The sequence below is a fragment of the Poromitra crassiceps genome (genome assembly GCF_964638095.1).
Source record: "Poromitra crassiceps genome assembly, chromosome: 4".
Taxonomy (NCBI): domain Eukaryota; kingdom Metazoa; phylum Chordata; class Actinopteri; order Beryciformes; family Melamphaidae; genus Poromitra; species Poromitra crassiceps.
The window spans coordinates 50914172-50939771 of NC_139626.1; the positions used below are offsets into that span (position 1 = coordinate 50914172).

The 25600-nt window shown below is 44.5% G+C and overlaps 1 long non-coding RNA gene across 1 annotated transcript in view; it reads right to left on the reverse strand.

Annotated features, from left to right (window-relative positions):
- The window catches only part of LOC310776052, a 19830-nt gene extending 850 nt beyond the window's left edge, over positions 1–18980 (reverse strand). Inside the window, exon 1 of the long non-coding RNA XR_014552690.1 lies at positions 18795–18980. This is a non-coding gene — a long non-coding RNA (uncharacterized lncRNA). The remainder of the gene's footprint in view (positions 1–18794) is intronic.
- Positions 18981–25600: the final 6620 nt, after the last annotated feature.

Genomic DNA, 25600 nt, shown 5'->3' on the forward strand with positions numbered 1-25600 from the left:
CACACACATTACACACACACACGCACACACACACGCACGCACGCACACACAACACAAACATGCACAAACACACACACACACACATTACACACACACACACACAGACACACGCACGCACACACACACACATACACACAGACACGTACGGCGTACGCACACACACACACACACACACACACACACACAGTTCGAGTTATGGGGGCGGGGCTCTCATAGAGAGTCTGATGTCCTTTTTGCGAGGGAGAGAGAGAGAGAGAGGTAGAGAGAGAGAGAGAGGTAGAGAGAGAGGTAGAGAGAGAGAGAGGCAGAGAGAGAGGCAGAGATAGAGAGAGAGAGAGAGAGAGAGAGAGTCAGAGAGAGAGAGGCAGAGAGAGAGAGAGAGCGCGCGAGGTAGAGATGCAGAGAGGGAGGCGCGCGACAGAGAGAGACGTCCCGCTTTTTGCGAGAGGGGGCGTCTCTCTCGCGCGCCAGTAGGCTGCTCATCAGACACGTTAGTGACTCATCATCATCACATACAGAAGAGCACAATCATTCCTCGATACAAGACGTCAGATGGAGGCTGAACAAACACATGATGAGTTTTGTAAATAAGAGACATATTGTAGACCAGCTGCCTAGAAGTTATCAGTCCTCATCAACAACACCCAGCACATAACTTACAACTGTCAATCATGCAGTTGACTTACTGTATTGGGAAACTTACCTACAGAAGCTATCACAGAGCAACATGAAGCTAACTAGCCTTTTGAAAGAATATCTAAATGTCTTCTTATACTTTTCCTTGGTGGCTGAGTGTTGTTTATAGCTCCAAACAGTTGGGCAGAATCTCTCTTCATACACGTTTCTCCCTACCAGAGCCCCGCCCCCCCCGTTTTCCCCCGTGTCAAGTTAACCGAAGCTAAGCAGCATGAGCAACATCACTTCCTGTTCTAACCAAATTTCAAAGTAAGATACATTTGGCGTTTCTTTTAATAATACCAAAGTAAAAATAATGAATGTATGTGACATCCTAACATGATTCATATTTTACTATACGATAGCATGGACTGATCGGGAACTGATTACATTGTTCTAAGTGTCACAAACTCATCAAAGTATGCTATCTGGCAACGTAGGTCCAGTGATTGAAGTGAGCGGGCACTGCCCCCTAGTGCCCGCTCGTGGCACCGACACTGACTATAGGCCTACTTGAAAGAAGGCGAGTGAGAAAAGCAGCAAATATTGATGGTTATAAGAGTAAGACTGAATAATGACATCACAACAGTCATGACTGAATAAGGACATCACAACAGTCATGACTGAATAATGACATCACAACAGTCATGACTGAATAATGACATCATAACAGTCTAATCCTCATTTCAAATGAGATATTTTGCGAAATTTGAGAAAAGTGGCCAAAATATTTCAGGTCGCCGTCGATTTTAGGAACTCCCACAATGAGTTTGATAGCGAGCGCCATGTGAGCAATCCATGTTGGCTTTCACATCCATGCACGATCTAACTCGCTCTCTCTCCTGCTCTCTTTCCTCTCTTTCTCCCCCTCTCTCTCTCTTTCATCTCTCTCTCCTTCCTCTCTTTCTCTCCCCCCCTTTCTCTCTTTCATCTCTCTCCCCTCTCTCTCTCTTTCTCTCTATCTGTCTCTCTCCCCCTCTCTTTCCTATCTCTCCCTCTCTCTTTCTCCCCCCTCTCTCTCTTTCAGCTCTCTCCCCTCTCTCTCTTTCCTCTCTATCTGTCTCTCTCCCCTCTTTCCTCTCTCTCTCTCCCCTCTCTCTCTCCTCTCTCCCCCCCTCTCTTTCCTCTCTCTCTCCCCTCTCTCTCTTTCCTCTCTGTCTCTCCCCCCCCTCTCTTTCCTCTCTCTCCCATCCAGGCCCAGCGCCACGAGGGGGCCTAAGGGGGCTTTGCCCCCTCAGTTCAATTTTCTGCCCCCTCACTTTAAAAAAAAATTGAATAGTAGTCTTTCTTGTGTTGTTATTGCACTTTTCAGAGGTTATTATGGTTAAAAAGTCCAGAAATAGGCATAGCGGGTATATAACCTATGTTTTACTAAATAAAAATATCATAAAAAAAAAAAAAAAAAAAAAAATCATATCATCATATAACCACCCCCTCAGTCATTTCATCCTGGCGCCGGCCCTGCTCCCATCTCTTTCCTCTCTCTCCCTCTCTCTTTCCGCTCTCTCCCCCTATCTCTCTTTCCTCTCTCTCTCACTCTTTCTCTCTCTTCCAATCTCTTTCCTCTCTCTCTCCCATCTCTTTCCTCTCTCTCCCCCCTCTCTCTCTTTCCTCTCTCTCTCTATCTGTCTCTCCCCCCCTCTCTCTCCCCCCTCCCTCTCTCTCCTACTCTCTTTCCTCTCTCTCTCCCCATCTCTTTCCCCTCTCTCTCCCCCTCTCTCTCTCTTTCCTCTCTCCCCTCCCTCTCTCTATCTGTCTCTCTCCCCCCCTCTCTTTCCTCTCTCTCCCCTCTATCTCTCTCTATGTCTCTCTCCCCTCTCTTTCCTCTCTCTCCCCTCTCTCTCTCTATGTCTCTCCCCATCTCTTTCCCCTCTCTCTCCCCCTCTCTCTCTCTTCCCTCTCTCTCTTTCCTCTCTCCCCTCCCTCTCTCTATCTGTCTCTCTCCCCCCCTCTCTCTTTCCTCTCTCTCCCCTCTGTCTCTCTCTATGTCTCTCTCCCCTCTCTTTCCTCTCTCTCCCCTCTCTCTCTTTCTATGTCTCTCTCTCTATGTCTCTCTCTTTCCTCTCTCTCCCCTCTATCTCTCTCTATCTGTCTCTCTCCCCCCCTCTCTCTTTCCTCTCTCTCCCCTCTCAGTCTCTATGTCTCTCTCCCCTCTCTTTCCTCTCTCTCCCCCCTCTCTCTCTTTCCTCTCTCTCTCTATCTGTCTCTCCCCCCTCTTTGTCCCCCCTCCCTCTCTCTCCTACTCTCTTTCCTCTCTCTCCCCCCATCTCTTTCCCCTCTCTCTCCCCCTCTCTCTCTCTTTCCTCTCTCCCCTCCCTCTCTCTATCTGTCTCTCCCCCCCCCTCTCTTCCCTCTCTCCCCTCTATCTCTCTCTATGTCTCTCTCCCCTCTCTTTCCTCTCTCTATGTCTCTCTCTTTCCTCTCTCTCCCCTCTATCTCTCTCTATCTGTCTCTCTCCCCCCTCTCTCTTTCCTCTCTCTCCCCTCTCTCTCTATCTGTCTCTCTCCCCCTCTCTCTTTCCTCTCTCTCCCCTGCCTCTCTCTATCTGTCTCTCTCCCCCCCTCTCTTTCCTCTCTCCCCTTCCTCTCTCTATCTGTCTCTCTCAACCCTCTCTCTTTCCTCTCTCTCCCCTCTATATCTCTCTATGTCTCTCTCCTCCCTCTCTTTCCTCTCTCTCCCTCTCTCTTTCCTCTCTCTCCCCCTCTCTCTCTTTCCTCTCTCTCCCCCCTCTCTTTCCTCTCTCTCCCCTATCTTTCCTCTCTCTCCTCCCTCTCTTTCCTCTCTCTTCTACTCTCTTTCCTCCCTCTCTCTTTCCTCTCTCTCTCCTGCTCTTTCCCCTCTGTCTCCCCCTCTCTCTCTTTCCTCTCTCTCTCTCTCTATCTGTCTCTCCCCCCTCTTTCCTCTCTCTCCCCTCTCTTTCCTCTCTCTCTCTTTCCTCTCTCTCCCCCCTCTCTCCTCCCTCTCTTTCCTCTCTCTCCTAATCTCTTTCCTCTCTCTTTCCTCTCTCTTTCTCTCCCCATCTCTTTCCCCTCTCTCTCCCCCTCTCTCTCTCTTTCCTCTCTCCCCTCCCTCTCTCTATCTGTCTCCCCCCCCTGTCTCTTTCCTCTCTCTCCCCTCTATCTTTCTCTATGTCTCTCTCCTCCCTCTCTTTCCTCTCTCTCTCTTTCCTCTCTCTCCTCTCTCTTTCCTCTCTCTCCCCTCTCTCTCTCTCTATGTCTCTCTCCTCTCTCTTGCCTCTCTCTCTCTCCCTCTCTTTCCTCTCTCTCCCCTCTCTTTCCTCTCTCTCCCCTCTCTCTCTCTCTATCTCTCTCCCTCTCTTTCCTCTCTCTCCCCTCTCAGGATGACACACAGAGGCTTCAGCAGCAGATACAAATGAATTCATGATTCTGTTTTTCATTTGTGTTTTGAAAAGAAAATAGAATTACCACTAAAAGAAGAAGAAGAAATCAAAACATGGACCATGAGGCTGTGATAAGGCCACTTTTGTAATGTACTAAAATAAACATAATAATAAGATGTGGTGATGCTGATGATAATAATAGCTCAGGGAAATGTCCGGCCCCCGGGCCCTTAGCTTTCTGACAATGTGGCCCTCTGAACATATAGTTGAATAGCCCTGAACATATAGGCCATTCAGGAGATATATACAGTATGGCTTTCCAAGGGTTTCTGAGCTATTTCCAGAACACAAGTGCTCACCAGCCAATTACCAAAAGATGCAATCAACCCCAAAATTACAAACAAATTATGAGACATAATTGAGCATGGAGAGGGCCATCATCTAAGTTCCACCACAATGATCTCAGTCCTTATACAATCTAAACCAGTGGTATGCAACCTTCTCCTACTATTTATTTATTTGTTTGTTTATTTATTTAAATATTTATTTTAAGTAGGACTTAAAAGGTAGCCTGGGTAAACCCAGCCCCCAGTGACCTGCTCTCAGGCTCACCCTGCTTACAGTCACAAGGTTCTGGCCTCCCACCTATGGTAATCGATTTCTAGCGGGTGTTGGGCCCCCCTCGATAGACCACTCCACCAGCCAACCGTCATCCAATCAGCTTGGTGCACAGAGCACATGCGCAGTGCAACAGATGGCGTCATCACTCTGCAACCTTTGTTGTTAGCACTCGAGCTAACTACACCTTCATTCACTAGACTACTGCTAGCAACCACAACAGGAGCGCGATGGCTACCACCAATGTGAACGATTTTTGCAGGTTGTGTAAGAGAAACCTTCGTCTAAAGGCAAGTTGGACAGCTGCAAACCACTCGAGAAGGGGGTATTTCTACGCCTGGAAGGGGGTTGGTGAAAAACTACACCAACAGGATAGCAAATCATGTTGGATTTGCCAGTCTGACTGAGGTATGTACTTGTAACCTAATGTACTAGTGCTGCACGATTAATCTACACTTCCCCCGTGCACTCCCGCAAATAAGTAATGTTATGCGCAGCCAGTTTATCTCCAGCTAAATGCGGCGAAGACAGAGGTACTTATAATTGCCTCAGACTCCCTAGCAGCCAAGGTAAAAAACCTAATGGGGCCCCTCACCACCAACGTTCACCCCCACATCAGAAATCTTGGGGTGTTCTTCGACCAGGCTATGAACATGGACAAACATGTTTCCTCACTGACCCGCAACTGTTTTTTCCACATCCGCAACATCGCTAAACTCAGGTCCATTGTGTCTCATGCAGAGCTTGAAATGGCTGTCCACGCATTCATATCATCCCGGTTAGACTATTGTAATTCACTTTTCACCTGTCTCAGCAAAGCCTCTGTTCACCGTCTGCAGCTGGTCCAAAACGCTGCCGCCCGCTTAATCACCAGGTCTACAAAATCCTGCCATATCACTCCCATTCTAGCCTCCTTGCACTGGCTACCAGTTCATTTCAGGATCCAGTACAAGATCCTGATTATCTCATACAAAGCTCTAAACGGCCAAGCCCCAGCCTACATCAGCGAGCTCATTCCACCACACCATAACACTCGTTCGCTGAGGTCCTCTGACCAGGGGCTTCTGGCAGTGCCCAGGACCCGACTAAAGACCAGGGGGGACCGGGCGTTTGGGGCGGCCGCCCCTAGACTCTGGAACGCACTTCCCCCGGTCCTGAGATCGGCTCCCTCCCTCAACCTGTTCAAGGGACACCTAAAGACGCACTTATTTAAGCAGGCGTTTGAGCAGTCTTAGGCCGTTCATCACGTCACTGTCCTCTTGCACTTGGTTTCATGTTTGTATATTGTTTTTAAGTTTTTATTCTATTTTCCTGTCATGCTATGCTTTGTTATTATTATGCCTTAGTGCCATATAGGCCTAAATGTTTTGACTGCTATATTTTGTACAGCACTCTGTGCATTCGTGCTGGGAGGGGTGCTTTAGAAATAAACTTTTACTTACTTACTTACTTATCAGATAATTTCGCATCACATTTAAAATGTGTCCAGGTGATGAGAAGCCCCAGCATGTACAAGCTGTCCTTTGTATGGTCGCTGCCCGTCCGCTCAGACCCGATTTCGATATAGCGTTTGGTGATCTTTTGATCAACAGACCTCATAACGGGGATCTATACTGTTACGTGTGTCTACCAACATCACTAAAAGATCATAAATGTAACGCTGTTTTAATCGATGGCTACGTGCTAGCTTGCTAGCCGCAGACCAGCTATGAACCCCAGTTTGGATGCTCGCTGCCCGTCCACTAAAACGCGATTTCGATATAGCGTGAGGTGATATTTTGATCAACAGACCTCATAACGGGGATCTATACTGTTACATGTGTCTACTGTACTGACGTCCTCTCTGTTTATTCTTTCAGGTATTAATTCAATACCCTTAACAGACCAGAGTGCCATGCCCCACATCAGCCGCAGGTATTGTGGAGAAGGGCAACTGGTCAGCTGCTGCCAACCTGATGAGGAAACACGATGGACTGATGGAGAAAATAAAGGAAGGCGTGCTTGTTATGCTGGACACTGAATGCAAGAGTCTGCAGACTTCATCCTCCGGCGCTGTTCGCCTCAGGACTTGAAGGCCTAACGTTGTACCATGGACTGTATACATTCTGTGCTAATAATGCTAGCATGCTAACATCCTTTTCACACACACACACTGAATATACCGAAATGCTAGATTTGATCATGGACTTAACGCTAATGTTAATCAAAAACGGCCGCAGTCATAACGGTAAGGTGTGTTTGACCTAATTGAAATATTAACGTTAATGCCCTCACATTTCAGCATGGTTACAGATAAACCTATTTAACGCTAGCTAGCTACAGTAGATTTTTGGAGGCGTTAATGTGAATGTCAGTGAGCGTAGTATTATACTGTATATTATACATAATCCAGATGTAACCTAGCTATAGCTAGACGTTAAGAGGTTAGCGTGAATGCGACTGAGACCTGACATTACTGGCTTGATATCATATTCCAGATGCAACCTAGCTAGATAAGCTCCACACTGCTGTATGAGTACAATCAAATGTATCAAGCCTTGATATCATATTCCAGATCCAACCTAGCTAGCTAGATGTTAACTCATTGAGTGCCAGCCACTTTTGGAGAACGGATGCTCCCAGTGCCAGAGTTTCAGAGCGTTTTCAGTGATTTCTCGAGGCCCACAGAATATTGTGTGATATTACTATGTAAACACTGAACACGCACAAAGAACGATGAGACTCTATTCTATCATCTGCAAAAAAAAGTTTATTGATCCCATTTTCCGTTCTTTAGTTATGAGCCGGAGAAGATAGCTTGATTCATCCAAAAACAGCAATTTTTTTCTAGAAGCTGAGATAATTGGCCTTTTGTGAAATTAAACATTTCAAGCACATCACTGACTCTGAAGCTAATCTTTTCTAATGTAGTCACACCTCAAAAATAATTTCCTTCAATAAAACAGTGAAGGCCAGGGAATTCTGTTTGGCAGAATAATATTTTTTAGCTACAACCAGCAGCGCTGGCCCCTGCGTGCGCTGCTGGTTGCAGCTTCTTGCTGGTCTTGATTTGCTGCTGGTGGGCATCGGATATTCTGGCTTGCGTTTGTCAATCCTGTCCTGCTGCCTGGGTCTGTCTGGGTGTTGCGCGCTGCTCTGCGTGCCCCCCCCCCCCCCGCCCCGCCCCGCCCCGCCTCGCCTCGCCTCGCCTCAACTGCACACTCCTCCTCCTGTCTGTGGTGGCTCTCTGCTGAGTTTGCTGTGCGCACAGTGAAGGGACATCGACATCCTGCTTTTTTACAGCGTTCCGCGTGTGTTTGTCACCGGCAACGATGCTTCCAGTTGAGAATAATAACAACTCCACGGTGTGGATGTGCGGATGTGCTGTCCGGCTCAATTGTGGGAGCAGATTGGCTGCTGCAGGCACAGCTGCAGTAACGTGCTTCAGCATATCGATGCATACGGATGCGATGCGATTTCCGTTTCCATAACGACTTCTTCTTTGTTTTTTCCTTGCCTTTCTGTTATGTGGAGAGCACTGTCGCCACCTAAGGGTTCTGTAAAATAGGTTAGACACATCCAATAGCTATAATATTTGTACATCAGAGGCAGAAGGCTTTGATCGACGCCCCACCGTCAAAAAACGCAATTGACGAACATGTCCGTCCTTGGCACTCTACGTTACTATTTGAAATGACGAACATGTCCGTCCTTGGCACTCAATGAGTTAAGAGGTAGGAATATACCGAAATGCTAGACTTGATCGTGGACTTAATGTTAATCAAAAACGGCCACACTCATAACGTTAAGGTGTGTTTGACCTAGCTAGAAATATTAACGTTAATGCACTCGCATTTCAGCGTGGTTACAGATGTAGCTGACGCTAGCTAGCTACAGTAGATTTTTGGAGGCTATAGCGTTAACGTGAATGTCATGACCTAGTGAGCGTAGTGTTATACTGTATATTATACATAATCCAGATCATATTCCAGATCCAGATGTTGTGTATCAGCTTTAAATATCCAATATATACAGCATTAAACAAACGACCAGCAGCATTCAAATGTGCAAAAACGTTATATTTATTGAAATGTGGTGATCTCATGTCACATTACATAATGTTATGCCCAAATGGTCTACTGCCCAGAAGCGTCACTTTACATGTTTGGTAGGGAATTATTTTAATTATGTTAAACCAGCGTTTATCTTCCATAATGCATTAAATCATAATCACAATGCTATGAAGACATTAGCTGATCACCACAGAGCTGCACAGACAAGTTTATCAGATTTATCTGCAACACCATGATTCCCACATTAACATTAACAGCTGTTTTCACTTGAATTTCCTCAACATAGTTGCATAGCCATATAGCTAGCCATATATATTACCGTTAACGTTACAGCATTTAATAACGTTAATTTTCGTGTAGCCGATGCCAGCATATTTCGCCACTTTTTCCTTCACCAAGGCCTCTGGACTTGCATATGTTACCGGCCTCAGGTCTAGGGGTACCTGGGCCAATAGCTATTTAGCTTCGCAGTCCTGGATGGCTGCGGCGCAGTAAGAAACGGGACAAGAATCAGTGTTCAACCAACGGACGCCATGTTTATTTCGGTGTCTGACCTCTGAATTATATTCAATAATAAACATTCAACATTGTATATCTGTATTCACCATATTTCCATAAACATTTCAGTGTCAAAAATAACAAACATACATTCCCTTTAACTAATACTGTCAAATCACATTTCAGTCACATATGTACATATCCCACTGTAATATACTACAACTGGAGTATTACTTTCAAGCAGTATGATACTGTCCTGACTGAGAATAACTTGTTTCAACCATCAGTATCTTAGCAATAATGATAACTTTAAGTGAAATACTATTGCCTAAGTGCAATGTCAAATACATGAAAATGAAAGAAAACAAATGAATTGCATACTACTGTAGCTGCAATGTAAAATGCATGAAAACAAATAAAATATCTCTGAATGCATTTCTCTTCTCTCAAAAACCATTTTAGTCCATTTACATGAGTGGCCATTACAGGACTTACAATATTACAACAATTACATTCATTCACATTTCTAAGTTATGAACTCAAAATAGACTTCTCTTTCACTCAATGAACTGTTACTCTCCTATTATCTTCTGAATGTGGATAAAACGAACAAGTTGCCTAGAGTAGACTATTCCCAATCCCTTCCCTTCACATGGTCTAGTCCTTTCAAGCTAGCAGTAACACAAAGAATGCTATGATGCTAACGAGAATACACTTGACCAAAAACAACGTCCAACTCGGGCTTTGAGCAGTCACTGCACTCATTAACTTTAGCCGAGTGGTTTATCTAACATCTAGGTACTTTGTGAATTCACTCTAAGTCGTTTTAAACCACAATTACATACCTGCGGCGCAGTAAGAAACGGGACAAGAATCAGTGTTCAACCAACGGACGCCATGTTTATTTCGGTGTCTGACCTCTGACTTGCCTGACGTCACTGACACAGCGTTGAGTTGGTTGTTTCCTACTGAACCTGGTATTACAGCGACACCTGCTGTCACAAGAAGTAATAGCATTTGAGACAAAATCTAAAAAGAATGTATGGAGAGCCAACTTATAAAGTAGCTAGCGATTTAAATGATTTATATAAAAAAATAAGGGGGTGTAAGTTATTTACGTTACTTTTCATAAAGGCCATTTTCCAACCCTCTACACTCTCCCCTACTTTTAAAGATGTCTCCTGACATCTGGAGCTACAATAAGTCGTCACCGTCATGAGTTAAAGAAGAGTTTCAGAAGAGTCATTACTATCTAAAGAGTCTGTCAAGTGTTTTAAATCAAGTTTCAGTCCTCAGTCTAGTATGACCAGACTACTGGTCTTGGCACAAAGTTAGTGTCTGGGAAGACTAGTCTTGGCATCCCAGGACTTGACATGAGGTATGGTACACCCGGGAACACAGAGTTGACTCCAGGCATGAAAGGTTGGTATGAAGGTTGTCCTAAACTGTTATAAGTGAACATTCCTCTGGGTTGTGGTGCACGCGAGGATCTCCTTACACTTTGTTCACGCGGGGACTCTGGTTCAGGTTCCTCCACTATTTCCCGGTGTTCCATTTGGATATCATGTCCTTCCTGATTTGTTTCTGTATCGCCCACCCCTTGTAAAACTGTTTGTTTTTGTTGCTGTGTTGGCCTGTGAGCTGGTTCTTGCATGCGAGCTGGTTCTTGCATGTGAGCTGGTTCTTGCATGTGAGCTGGTTCTTGCATGCGAGCTGGTTCTTGCATGCGAGCCGGTTCTTGCATGTGAGCTGGTTGCATGTGAGCTGGGTCTTGCATGTGAGCTGGTTCTTCCTCTCTAACTAGCTCTTTGTCAGCTGATACATTTCTCACAGGTTGAAATTCATGAGCAGAAGGGTTCAGTGGGTGCTGCCATTCTGGGTGAGTATGAGGTCTAATAGGAGTCATCCTATACACTGGTATGGGACGGGGGCTATATGAGTCCTCTTCTTCGTCAGATTCATAAGAGTCCTGTCCTCTCATCTCACTGTTGTTTGTTGTCTGTCTTGTTTGTCTCCTTTTTACAGGTTTCCTTCCAGGATCTTCCAAAGGTGAGTCTCTCTGCTTTGTTCGTTTCTTTTTTTCAGGTTCCACTCCATTCTCTTCCAGCGGTAATGCATTCACTGGCAGCAAGAGGTTTCGATGGAGAACCCGGATGACTTTGTTTCCAATCTCAGCTTGCACTTTATACACAGGTCCTTCACCAATTCTCTCAATGACACGGTGGACTCTCTCCTCCCAGTAGGCACGGAGTTTGCCGGGGCCGCCTCTTTCAGAGAGGTTCCGCACGAGTACCCTGTCTCCTGGTTGGAGTGTGGCACCTTTCACACCTTTGTCATATTGTCTTTTTCCCTTTGCTGATGATTTTTTACTATTTTCTGAGGCAATCTGGTATGCCTCCCGCATCCTACTTGCCCATTTTTGTGCAAACATTTGTCTGTCTGAGGTCTCTTGTTCAGGTTTCAGGTCAAAGAGCAAGTCGATTGGCAAGCGTGGGGCTCTTCCATATAAGAGAAAGAATGGTGAGTATCCCGTAGCTTCATGGGTAGTGCAGTTGTACGCATGCACCATGTGAGGCAGATGTTCTTTCCAGTCAGACTTTTTCTGTTCCTCCAGAGTCCGAAGCAGTTGGAGAATTGTTCTGTTCAGTCTCTCAACAGGATTCCCCTGCGGGTGGTATGGGGTGGTACGAGAGTGAGCTATACCAGCCAGTTGTTGGAGTCTCTGAAACAGTGCATTCTCAAACTCCCGCCCCTGATCGTGATGCAATTTTTCAGGGTAACCGAATCTAGGGATGAAATCCTGGAATATTTTCTCTGCCGCTGTCTTCCCTGATTTGTTTTTGGTGGGGTACGCTTGGGCAAAGCGGGTGAAATGATCAACTAGGACAAGTATGTATTCATACCCTCCTTTGCTTCGCTCAAGGTGGAGGTAGTCCACTGAAACAAACTCGAATGGGGCGCTGGATGTTATTGAACCCATGGGTGCTTTGTTCGGGACACAAGGCCGCTTCTGCTTAATGCAAGCACATCCTCTTATCACGTAATCCTCTATTTCCTTCTGCATAAAAGGCCAAAAGAACCTCTCTCTTGCCAGGTGAATTACTTTGTCCGCACCAACATGTCCCATATCATCGTGCAAGTTCTTAAGCACCATTTGTTTCAGTTCAGTGGGGAGAACCAACTGTTTCCTCTGAGCAGCATGTCGATAGAGAATTCCTTTGTCAAGTTTTAGTTTGTTCCATTCATGTACTAGTCTCCTTGTTTCATGTGACATTTGTCTTTTATCCTTGTCATTTGGGATCCATCCTCTCTTTTTCAGTGTTATGACCTCATTGATGGAAGAGTCATTTTTCTGTGCAGTTCGGATGTCCTCGGGAGTGAAAACAGGTGCAGTACTATGTGGTGGGTCATCATCAGGTGTTGAGTTGAGGACCAATGCTGCGGCCCATGGCGCAGCCTCTTTCTCCACTGCCTTGTCTCCTTGCCAGACAGCTGTTACTAAATCTGTGGGTACCATTTCTGTGTACTCACCGATGCGCTCATGGAACTTGATGGGATAACGCGACAGTGTGTCAGCATCGGCATTCATTTTCCCTGGCCTGTACTTAATGTCAAAATGAAAGTCTGCCAACTCGCCAACCCAGCGGTGGCCGACTGCATTGAGCTTTGCTGTACTCAGTATATACGTCAGTGGGTTGTTGTCAGTATATACTGTGAAGGTAGGGGCATAGTAGAGATAGTCTCTGAATTTTTCACAGATCGCCCACTTCAGCGCGAGAAACTCCAACTTGCCCGAATGCAAATGATAGTTCTTTTCGGCTGGAGTGAGTGCTCGGGAACCATAGCCTATGACCCGTAGTTTACCTTCCTGCTGTTGGTAGAGCACAGCCCCGAGACCTTCGTTTGAAGCATCGGTGTGCAGAATAAACGGCAGATCACAGTCCGGATAGCCTAGTATAGGAGAACTGGTTAGTATATCCACAAACCTGGAGACTACTGCACTGTGCTCTGGAGTCCACTGAACAGGTGTCTTAGATGGCAGCTGACCATTGTTTGTAGTTCGAGTTCTGCCCTTGGTAGCCTTGGATCGACTAGTTTGATTGGATTCATTTGGGCCATTTGCAAGCTCAAAAAGGGGTCTGGCTATTCTAGCAAAGTCTTGGATGTAAGAGCGGTAGTAGCTTAAGAACCCTATTAAAGATCTAACCTCCCCCACTGTCTTGGGCTCCCTCTCTTTCAGGTGTACTACTGCTTCCAAATCTTTGGGGTCTATTTGGACTCCTTCATTTGACACTACACGGCCTATGTATCTAACCTGCTGTTTGAAAAGTTCACATTTCTTAGCGCGCAGTTTGATACCGTGTTCCCTCATTCGCCCAAACACCTGTCGTAGTGACTCTATGTGACTATCAAAAGTTGTTGAGTAGCATAGCACATCGTCTAGGTATGGCGAACAACACTCATCCCTCAACCCTTCTAAAACTCCCTCCATGCATCTCTGAAATGCTGCAGGTGCATTTGTGAGGCCGAATGGGAGTCGCACCCACTCATACAAGCCCCAAGGAGTGTTAAATGCAGTGAGGTGTTGTGAACTTTCCTCCACAAAGCCCTGGTGATAAGCACTCCCCTGGTCAAGTATTGAAAACCAGGTGTAGCCTCCAAGGTTGTCCAGTAGGTGTTGGATGCGTGGCAAGGGGTGTCGGTCAGGGATGGTTTTCCGATTTAGTTCTCTGAAGTCGACACACAACCTTAGGCTGCTGTCTTTTTTTCGCACGCATACCACAGGAGATGAGTATGGTGATTTTGACTTCCTTATCCATCCTTGATTGAGCAAATTCTGTACGTATTCTTTTACTTCTCTGTATAAAGGCTTTGGGATTGCATTGTAGCACTTCTGTACAGGTATTTCATCTTTTAAACTGATTTTGAGTTTCAGGTTTTGGATGCAGCCAATATCACTATCTTCTTTGGCAAAAATATCAGACTCTTCGTACAGCATTTTCCTTATTGTGTCTTGCTCATTTTCCTCTAAGTGTGACAAATCAACGGGTGGGTGCCATTTCTCATTGACTGAAGGAGTTTGATTGTCATTTAACTGTTGGGTTTGCTTTTCAGAGCGTAGGTGAGCAGAGCAGGTTTCAGCTTTCATGGACGGTTTGACTGGTGTATCATTTTGCAGAGGGCAGGTAAGTGGTTTCACATCAGCAACTTCCTGGAGTGTGCCTAGTTCTGTTCTCCCTGACAGGAAAATGTCATGTTTGGTAACATTCTGGATCGGGATACTGACAACTTTGGATGAACCCCTGGGGACATCCACAAGAGCAGCGAACAGCTCTAAACCTTCTGGGCAGTGGCTGTCTATAGCTGGCTCATACAACATTGACCCCCCTGCTGGCCATGCCCTCACTCTGCACTTCACCTCACCTATTTGACCTGCAGAAATTGTAAGCCCTTTCTTCCCTGACCTGACATCATACTGAGGAGCTTCTTCGTCTGATACAGTTGCACTGAGAATAGACACTATGGCCTTGACTGTATTTTTACTAACACTTAACGCTTCTTTTAGCAGTAAGCTAATATCCATGCTGTCTGTCTGCTCATTCCCTTTGATTATCTCTGCAATAACATTTGACCCCAATAGTGGAAAGCTGACACAACTTTGGCCTACTAACATGGGAACCTGCACTGCTACACTCCCATGGTTTACACTCACTATCTCTAGAGTTACATCTATCCAGCCATCAAATGGGACATCGGTACCATTAGCTGCAGTGACCTCTAAAGGTTTGTCGGCTAGCAAACTCTCAAGGGGTTGGATTGTGACATTTGGTAACTTCTTATCTACCCACTCTCTCCCAACTATCGTTACCTGAGCTCCTGAGTCAAAAAGCATCTGCACTGGGACCCCGTTGATGGCACAAGAAACCGTGCACCGTTTTCCAATGAGTTGGGCAACACGTTTTTTTCTTGTTTTGGGTTGAGCATTCACTGTCAGTGGTTTCTCGGTTTGAATGGAATTGACTTTTACAGGGGACGTTGCAGTTGTCTCAGTCAGTGGCTGTCCCTCTCCAGTGACTGCGCTCCGTTTCCCGACCATTGTCTTTTCAGGCATCCGACAGCTCGATGTCCCGCCTGACCGCAGCGAAAGCAGTGGGGGCATGACATAGTTCCCTGTTGCACGCATTGAGCACAACAGCCTTTGGTATCAGTCCTCCCAGTCTGGGTGCTTCTCTGGGGTTGCCAAAGATCTTGGGGAGTCTCACTGTCGGCTTTTGTAGTCAGTTTAGTCAAGTGTTTTGTCAATGTCGACACCTGCGCCGTCAATTCCATGATAGCAGTCTGATTAGCTTGTATGTTACAGTTAACTTCAGTCAGCTTTGTCTGGTCAACTGGTCTGTTGTCACCCTGCTGAGCGGAGCTAACGATTGCTGGTTTAGATTTAGTTACAGTGCCAAGGCGTTTGAGCCTGTCGTTCTCTTCACTAGCAGACTTAGTGATTTGCTCCAACAAAAAATCATCGGTCACCTGTAAGTCTCTGAGGTGAGGTTTAAGATCACTCCTGATGTGGCTATTTCTTTCAGTTAAACCTTGGTAAAGCGTATGGAGGAATGTACCCTGTACCAGCCTTTTGTCATAACTAAATTCACTATCGCTATGTTGTGAGGCTGATAGAACACGCTGTTTGAGACCCATAATACGATACATGAATTGCTGTGAGGTCTCTTTCTCCTGCTGTTTAGCATTACTCAATTCGTGGAAGAGTTCTGTGCTACTTTTCTCCCTGATGTGAGATCTGAGAAACCGTTGTAACTCATCTACTGTGAGGTCATCTTTGTTGGTTAGCATTTCTCTGAAGTTACCTGGTTTAGTTACTTTTATCACTGTTCTGATAACCTCAGATTCACTGAAACCTTCCTTAAGACCCTCATTGATTTGTTTGCAGATACTGTTGTACGGAATTTCAGACCCTGAATCAGATAGTTGACCGCCATGGATCTTAAACTCTCTACGGGGTAACAAACCTGCAACGTCAGTGAGTCTTACTACCTGATCAGAACCATACGAAGATGTGCTGACTCTAACACCCTTCTTCACACTGACTGGAGTAGTAGACCTGGCTGAGATGACTGGCGATGACCGTGTCGGTGGGGATGGAGATTTATGCTGGGAGTCAGCATCTTCGATTTCCACCCTGTCCTCCGACCCGTCTTCCGCGTGAGGAGTGTCCGAAACGTTTTCCTTCTGAGCAGTGTCCGTGCCATCTTCCGTGTGAGCAGTGTTCGCAGCAGCTAACAAGATCTCCACCAGATCATGGAGAAGCAGCAGGCAAGACATGCCTTCATCTTCCAATTCCTTGAGCTTGTCACTCCTTATGAAATCGACAATCACATCGAACAGTTCGGGTTCAGTTGTGGTGGATGTATCGATCTCTTTCTTTTGTTCATTACCGATTTCGCGTACCACAGTTTGCAGTTGACTGAAACTTAAAGCTGGCAAGTTCTTCTGCAGTTTCCAGATCAGTAGCCGAGAATCTGAAGAAGCCATCGTGACTGGATTCCCTGAAGCCGTGGCTCTCTGGATGACGCTGTGGAGGCAGCCTTCCCTGAAGCTCTGGAAACAGGATATCGCAGTTGCAGTGGTGGCGTTCTCAGCTGGATCCCGGACGAGCCCCCAGTTGTTACCGGCCTCAGGTCTAGGGGTACCTGGGCCAATAGCTATTTAGCTTCGCAGTCCTGGATGGCTGCGGCGCAGTAAGAAACGGGACAAGAATCAGTGTTCAACCAACGGACGCCATGTTTATTTCGGTGTCTGACCTCTGAATTATATTCAATAATAAACATTCAACATTGTATATCTGTATTCACCATATTTCCATAAACATTTCAGTGTCAAAAATAACAAACATACATTCCCTTTAACTAATACTGTCAAATCACATTTCAGTCACATATGTACATATCCCACTGTAATATACTACAACTGGAGTATTACTTTCAAGCAGTATGATACTGTCCTGACTGAGAATAACTTGTTTCAACCATCAGTATCTTAGCAATAATGATAACTTTAAGTGAAATACTATTGCCTAAGTGCAATGTCAAATACATGAAAATGAAAGAAAACAAATGAATTGCATACTACTGTAGCTGCAATGTAAAATGCATGAAAACAAATAAAATATCTCTGAATGCATTTCTCTTCTCTCAAAAACCATTTTAGTCCATTTACATGAGTGGCCATTACAGGACTTACAATATTACAACAATTACATTCATTCACATTTCTAAGTTATGAACTCAAAATAAACTTCTCTTTCACTCAATGAACTGTTACTCTCCTATTATCTTCTGAATGTGGATAAAACGAACAAGTTGCCTAGAGTAGACTATTCCCAATCCCTTCCCTTCACATGGTCTAGTCCTTTCAAGCTAGCAGTAACACAAAGAATGCTATGATGCTAACGAAAATACACTTGACCAAAAACAACGTCCAACTCGGGCTTTGAGCAGTCACTGCACTCATTAACTTTAGCCGAGTGGTTTATCTAACATCTAGGTACTTTGTGAATTCACTCTAAGTCGTTTTAAACCACAATTACATACCTGCGGCGCAGTAAGAAACGGGACAAGAATCAGTGTTCAACCAACGGACGCCATGTTTATTTCGGTGTCTGACCTCTGACTTGCCTGACGTCACTGACACAGCGTTGAGTTGGTTGTTTCCTACTGAACCTGGTATTACAGCGACACCTGCTGTCACAAGAAGTAATAGCATTTGAGACAAAATCTAAAAAGAATGTATGGAGAGCCAACTTATAAAGTAGCTAGCGATTTAAATGATTTATATAAAAAAATAAGGGGGTGTAAGTTATTTACGTTACTTTTCATAAAGGCCATTTTCCAACCCTCTACACATACACAAGCTCGCAGCGTCCATGTATTAAGTCCTCGTCTTTATCATTCACCCCACCGATCTGCAACGCCTTGATTCCCAGATTAGAAGCCTCGCGTATCTGGTCCTCCATTAGCGCATTTAATGGCGACACAACAATACGTAGCTGTAGCCATCTATGGCTGTAGCTGTTCATAGCCATAGCTAGTAGCTAGCTCGGGAGCTATGCTTTGGAAAGACCAAAAGCTAATGGCTAGCCGCTGCAGCTGTTATACGTCATTGACAAAGACGCACTCTCTGATTGGCCGATCACGGCAGGACTGATGTTGGCAGTCACGCCGTCACTCATTGGCTGCGGGTCTGCGCGGGTCTTTCAATCGCCCCAGAAATCGATTTGAATGGCTCGTTCTCTAGACGCTAGTGACTGGGAACTGAGAGAGCAGGTCACGTGGGGGCTGGGTTTACCTAGGCTACTTAAAAGGAGCCACAACTAACCATGAAGAGTCTAGAGAGCCTCGGGTTGAATATCACTGCTCTAAACTTTCAACATTTGGATAGACGCCTAACCAAAACACAATGTTTATTACAGATTTATAGAAAAACCTGACACACAGTGCTGATAACCGTTTTACTATATAAAAATAATTGTCCCCTCAGTCATTTCATTGTGGAGCTGTTTGTTGTAACTGAAGTAACAAATGGTCTGATCAAAGAGTTACCTGTGACAATCAGATTAACTCCAGGTGAAGCAGTATAGCTCCCAGCTGGATGGTTTGATGTGACGCTGAACTTGTACACAGCGGAGTCGCTCTCTCTCAGGTCTGTGATTCTCAGGCTGCAGTTCTTCTCATCACCACCATACTCCACACGGCCGGCATACTCCGAGTCTGTTGTCACATCCACAGGTTCACCACCCTCCTCTTTAAACCATGTCTTCTTAACTGTGACAGTAAGGTCATCTAGGTAGGCTGGATATGTGTAGGAGCAGAGTATGTCCAGTGTTGATCCTTTGATGGCACAGATCTCAGTAAGAGTGTAAGTCACTCCCCAGTCATCCTGAGGCTGTACCACTGTAACACAGAGCACATCACAAATCACAATCACAATCTGCAGTGTGGAGGTGCTGCAGTATGTTAAGCTATAGAGACCTGGACTACATTTCCCATAACCACTTTGTCACTCACATCATCTCAGCTCTATTGTGAAGTCAAACAGAGAGGATCTTAGTACCAAGAGGAAAAGGGCATTTTGTGGCTAAGCTTCAAACTCCTCAGAATGACAAGTGCTGATCAGCAGCTGTCATATGCTGCTCATTACAGATCTAAGATCACTTTCACATATAAGCTGATGGACTCGATGTGATTTGGGGGGTGAAGTTGCAACATTGTTGCATTTTTCAGTTGGTCCGGTTAGTTTTTACACTGCAATTTGTCAATGTCACCAAACTTTCTGAACAATGTCACATGGTTGAGACAGTGACTCGTCTATTGGACAGAATATAGAGTGGGGAAATTCCGCCGCCTTCTTGCCTGGCTGAGGGCTGACTGAACAACACAAGTGATTGCGAATACGCAAAACATAAACCATGGTGCAACACCACCTTTATGTTATTTTGGGATTTCTGGTTTTACTTTGGTGTTACTATCAAATATATATTTTACAAGAATGCGCCCAATATGAGCAGCATATGATATATATATATATATATATATATATATATATATATATATATATATATATATATATATATATATATGTATATATAAAATACACCTGATTGACAGCAAAAAGTATCAAACAACAGTGGCATTTTTATTAAGTCCATAGCTTCAGAACTTGTTTGACAAAATAACACTTTCTTCTGTTTGACAGATATTGATGAACGTCAATGATCTTTCTGAAGAGCTGACATGCCTACAGTGAAGCGTGTTCCACTGTTCCACTCAGTGTCAATTGTTGTGGCTATATAGTAGCAGCAGTAAAATGTGTAAAATATAAATGTAATAATAATACAATACCTGACACAGACAGAAGGAAGAGAAGAAATCCACCTCCTGCTGCTGTAAAACTCATAGCTGGCACTCCCCTCGGTCTGTCCAGGCTGCATAACATAACATACATAACATGAGATCTCTCTGTTCATCACTGCAAAAACAGCCCTACTTAAAACAATATATTTATATTCTTAAATCTAGTCAATTATTGATTAAGCTGACTTTGATCATTTATATCTTAAATCTAAGATGCATAATTAGCCCAAAAAAGCTTACAATAAGACACAATTTCTTCAAACAGCATGATGAAAATAACTGAATTTGTCTAAAATGAAGGCACCAGAAGCATTGTTATTTTCAGCATTTTATTTATTTTATATTATTTTAACAGCTGGATAAGGAGACCCAATTCCCTTATGGACACAACAGCATAGTTTGACACTCAAGGTCCATCTTATAACCAGATACATTTTTTAATAAAATAATATATATCTTTTAATAAAATAACCTTTCAAAAAATATAAAACCTAGACCGGTAGAACATAGAAACAGTGTGTGTGGTGTGTGTGTGGGGGGGGGGGGGGGGAGTAAGCGAGGTGCATAATAATATGCCATCAGGTAGACAAGCCCGTCTTTCGAAGGTCGCCACTGGTATGCTCCATGGCGATCATGCAGTTTTCCTCACCGATGACCACAACTGGAGATGACAGAGGTCGTTGGCGCAGGAAACCGTTTGGCTCTTCTGAAGTCTAGATCACAAAAGTCAATGTAAAAGATTAGAAAACTACCAATTAGAAAAACCATCACAGTTAAAACAATAATTCTACATGAAATCTGAGAAAAAGATTTTGTATACATTTTTTGCTGACCAAATACTGAAACCACCACACCAAGTTTCAATAGAGCTACTCTTAAAACAAAAATCACAGTCTGAACACTTCTCCTTATGTGATTGTGAAAATGACAAACTACAAAACATAATGTAGGCATGCAGTATCCAATATACTGCACAAGTCTCAACGTAAGGACCCAGGAACTGGGCCTCGCTGCTTAAAGCTGGAGTGCGTAACATAAACGAATGTCCGTTATATTCAGTTATTGCAAAACGACTTCCCACAATGCTGATTAAGCCTATCAGCACCACATAACTCTCTCTGTGCATTTCTCAGTATACCTGAGTTTTCAATCAGACAACCTGAGTGTTCTACCTGTCGGGCACGACTGTGTCAGATTGAAAACTCTGGAATATTGTGAAATACAGCATTGTGGGAACTCGTTTGGCAATGGCTTGAATGTAATGGATATTTGTTTTATCAGAATCAGAATCAGAATCAGAAAGACTTTAATGATCCCCGGGGGGAAATTGGGAACAAAATATAAACAAATATGTAAATGTACTCACTCCAGCTTTAAAGAGAAAGCCACAGAAACACAACCCCATAAGAGACTACTTTCCTGACATTTCCTGTTTTATCAGGAAAGTAGCTCCGGCTATCTATTTGCTTTGAAAATTACAATGTCTCGTAATGTTATTACCTAGGTTATCCTACAAGTATGGCTAAGAAGCACTTTTACATTTGCAAGTTTTTTTTTATACTTTCATATTATAGACCAGAAATTGATCTTTTTTTGGCTAATAACCAAAATAAAGTATTTTAGAAATGGAAGCATTTTTTCTCCTTATGCATAAAATGTGTGTGTGTGTGTGTGTGTGTGTGTGTGTGTGTGTGTGTGTGTGTGTGTGTGTGTGTGTGTGTGTGTGTGTGTGTGTGTGTGTGTGTGTGTGTGTGTGTGTGTACACGCGCCCGTGTATTTATTGTGAAATTCTAAAATATGTGTATCTGTGGCATTAAAAGGACCCCACCCCTCTGATTAGCTTCATGGTGCCTGTTCAACTTCTCTCCCAGTTAGCAGTATCCCAAAATCATATTCATGATGGAATAGCTACGCTGCGGTGCGGGCTTTCAAAAAACCACAAAATACGTTTAGAGCAGCACAGTCCACACATGCTGTGTGCTGTGGTTTGGTGAAGATTGACAAAATTAGAAGGCGAAATAGCGATTTCTGTGAAATAGGCCCCACCCACAACACTTTGCAAGTCAATTATATTGCAACGGTGCGGTCTTTCAAAAAACCGCGAAATACGTTTTGTGCAGGACAGTCCACACACGCTGTGTGCAGGCCTGTAGCCAGGGTTTGAGAAATACCGAGGTCATTATAGCGCGGCGTGGGGGGCCCCGGGGGGGGCTGTGCCCCCTCGGTTAGAAAATTGTGCCCATTTTAAAGTGAAATGCTTCAATCTGGTGCACGTTGAGAGCGAAATTAAGAGGCTAGATCTATAAAGAACTACAGACATCATGTTAGATTAATATCCTCTTTACTGTGCTGTTGCTTTAAAATTATACAAAAAATAAATGTCTCCCCTGAGACCTGTGGAAAAAATCACTGATTATTCCAGTACCTAAAGTATCTTGTCCTGCTGGGAATAAGGATTTTAGACCTTAAACACTTAATCAGTAAACACTTAGACTCAGACCCCAAAGCCTATGCACACGTCTTATTTGCCGATTTTAGTTCGCCGTTTGACACTCTCCGACCTCAGCTGCTTGTCCAGAAGCTAATTAATATGAACGTTAATCCGTTCATAATTAAATGGTTCTACTCTCTCTTAACAGACAGGACTCAACAGGTCAAGGTCAATTCTTCCCTCTCCAATGCTAAACACTGCAGTACAGGTGCCCCCCAGGGGGCGGTGAGCTCACCCTTTCTTTTCACTGCGTACACACCAATGATTGCAGAAACAGTCAGCCAAGCAACTTTGTCATCACATTTTCAGATGACACTATTATTTTAAGCTTGCTGCAGGGTGATGAATGCCCTTCTGTTTACTACAGGGAGATAGCTACTTTTAAAGAGTGGTGCGAGAGGAACCACCTCATTTTAAACACCTGCAAAACTAAAGAAATTATCTTTGACCCAAGAACAGTGAGAGCACATGACACTGTGGTCATAGAAGACAGGGAAATTGAGCAGGTCAGCTCATATAAGTATCTGGGGATACAAATGATAACATGTTAAAATGGGACGTCCATGTTGATTATCTGTGTGCAACACTGGCACAATGTTTGCAGTTCCTACGTAGGCTCAGACTTTTTCAAGTGTGCACCAAAATCATGTCAACATTCTACAATGCTGTGCTGGAAAGCCTGATCAGATATGGCATGGTCATCAGCCTGGCTCATAGAGCTCTGACCGACCCTTCTCACATTTTATTTTCAGAATATGAGTTGTTACCTTCTGGCAGAAGATTCAGAGCCAGCAGATACAGGAGCAACCGCTATAAGATCTCCTTCCTCCCTACCTCGATTGCACTTCTGAACAAACAGCCTGCTCTTCCCCCAGGTTGTAGCAACCCATAGTATGTAGGGGGAGGCACTTTAACACATTGACTGCCAGCCGTTTTTTTTTTTACTGTAGGTAAGTTCTGCCAGAGGTTTTTTTTTGAGGATTCTGGCTCATCTTTCAAGACCCGAGGATTCTTTTCTGCTAAGATTTTGTGAACACACAATATCTCAAAAGAACTAATAGAATGTGTGCTTTCTCTGTCTAAAAGAGTTAGTTTGTAGAGTTAGTAGTTATGTAAGCATTAGCAGTTGAATACAGCATGGTTTCAGCGTCTGAAAATTTATTCTGAGATAAATGGCTTTTTGTGAAATTCGATAGAACAGTCACTTTAACCATTCATTTTTGGCATCAGTAAGACGTCAGACATATCTAAACAATAGTTTTGAACAGTAATTTCCTCCATAACAGCAGGAAACACCCCTCTCCCTTCAAACTCCTCCCTCCGTGTGTCTTCTCCTCCTTCCTCCGTGGCTCTGCAGCGGGCATGTCACAAGCGCGTTGCTGCTGCTGCTGCCTGCCTGCCTGCCTGCCTGCCTGCGGACGCTCCTTGGGCGAGTCTTGATGGGCTCGCTCGTTTCCCGGGGCTTTGGCCGAGAGCTTTGATGAAGCTTCCGCGACTCTGGTCCCATTTATGCTCCCGTGCCTCAAAGTGTGCTGCACCCGCAATCCACCATGCAAATCTGCAATCCAACACCGCCAGCTCCCAGCGCAAAACCGAAAGCGCCCTCGCCAAGCCATTTCCCTGAGCCATTTCCTCATCCCACGGCTGCTTTCTCTCTGCCCTCCCTCGCCCGGAGAGCAGCGTCGCCACCCAGTGGGTCGGCAAAATAGACAGGAGACGTAAAAGGGTTTAATCGACGTCCCACCGTCAAATTTTTTTTTTTTTTTTTTATGACGAGATATCTCGTCTTTGGCACTCAACGGTTGGATTCTGTAAGCCGAGATATCTCGTCATTGGCACTCAACGTGTTAAGTAGGAACGGTAATCTTAGCCCCATGTTTTACCTTCTTATCTTATTTCTTTTACTTTTCATTTAATCTTATTTTAATGTTTATTCTTTTACTCTTTTATTCTTTTATCCAATATCTCGCTGCTGGTTTTATTGTTTATTTTATATTCTTTTTTACCTACGGGTATGTATGATTTAAACAAATTGTGCAATAGGGCTTGTGCAATTTAATGTCTCAGTTGGCATCTCCCCACTGTGTCTTAGTGCAATGCTGTGTCTGTCCTGTTTGTGTGTTCTTGTGTTTTTGTAACGCCGGATGTGGCTATGCGCACTTTTTGCCCAAGACAAATTTCCCTTCTGACACAATAAAGTTGATCTCATCTCATCTCATCAATATAATTTATATTCTGCATACAGGTCACATGGCAGGATACTGCTCAATTAAATACAATGGCCCATCTACACAAACATCACTTACAGGGGAGTTACTTACCCATTCACTTCAATAGAACTGTCCCCAAAGTCTAGCCCCAATCTAGCCCCAATGCAAAATTTGAACGTTGTGGTGAGTTATCTCTCTTCCTTCTAGACCTTATTCGATAACCCCCGATGGCGCCATATTGTTGTTGACAAACCGCAGCCGTAACATAGTCTTGCCGAGCGTATACAGCAACAGTTATGGCTTCAAAGAGAAGTGATGAAAAAATAAGTTTGGTCGGAGGTGCGGACAACATTGTGCAGACAGCATTGGCATAGGCTACACGTCTCAGGAGCTGAAGGCTTTCAAATCCCTTGAGTCCTAGCGTTATAACTATTTCATCTGTGGCAATTGGTCTGACATTTTTACTTTTGTGCCACTAATACGGTGGCTCAGTGGTAGAGCTGTCGCCTCACAGTTAGAAGGTCCTGAGTTCGATTCTCGCCTGGGACACTGTGAGCGCTGTGGTTGTGTTCCCCCCCATATCTTCAGTGCCTACTGCCCAGGTGGGTTATCTCGTCGTAAGGGCCTTTCTCTCTGTGTGGAGTTTGCATGTTCTCCCCGTACCCCCCAAGGGGTTCCTCCGTATATAACCCCCCCACTAAAAACATGCAGAAGATCAGATCGTCATCGTCATCCGACCAGTGACGACAACATCCGAAGTTGGTCCCCGGGCGCTGTACGAGAAAGCGACCACT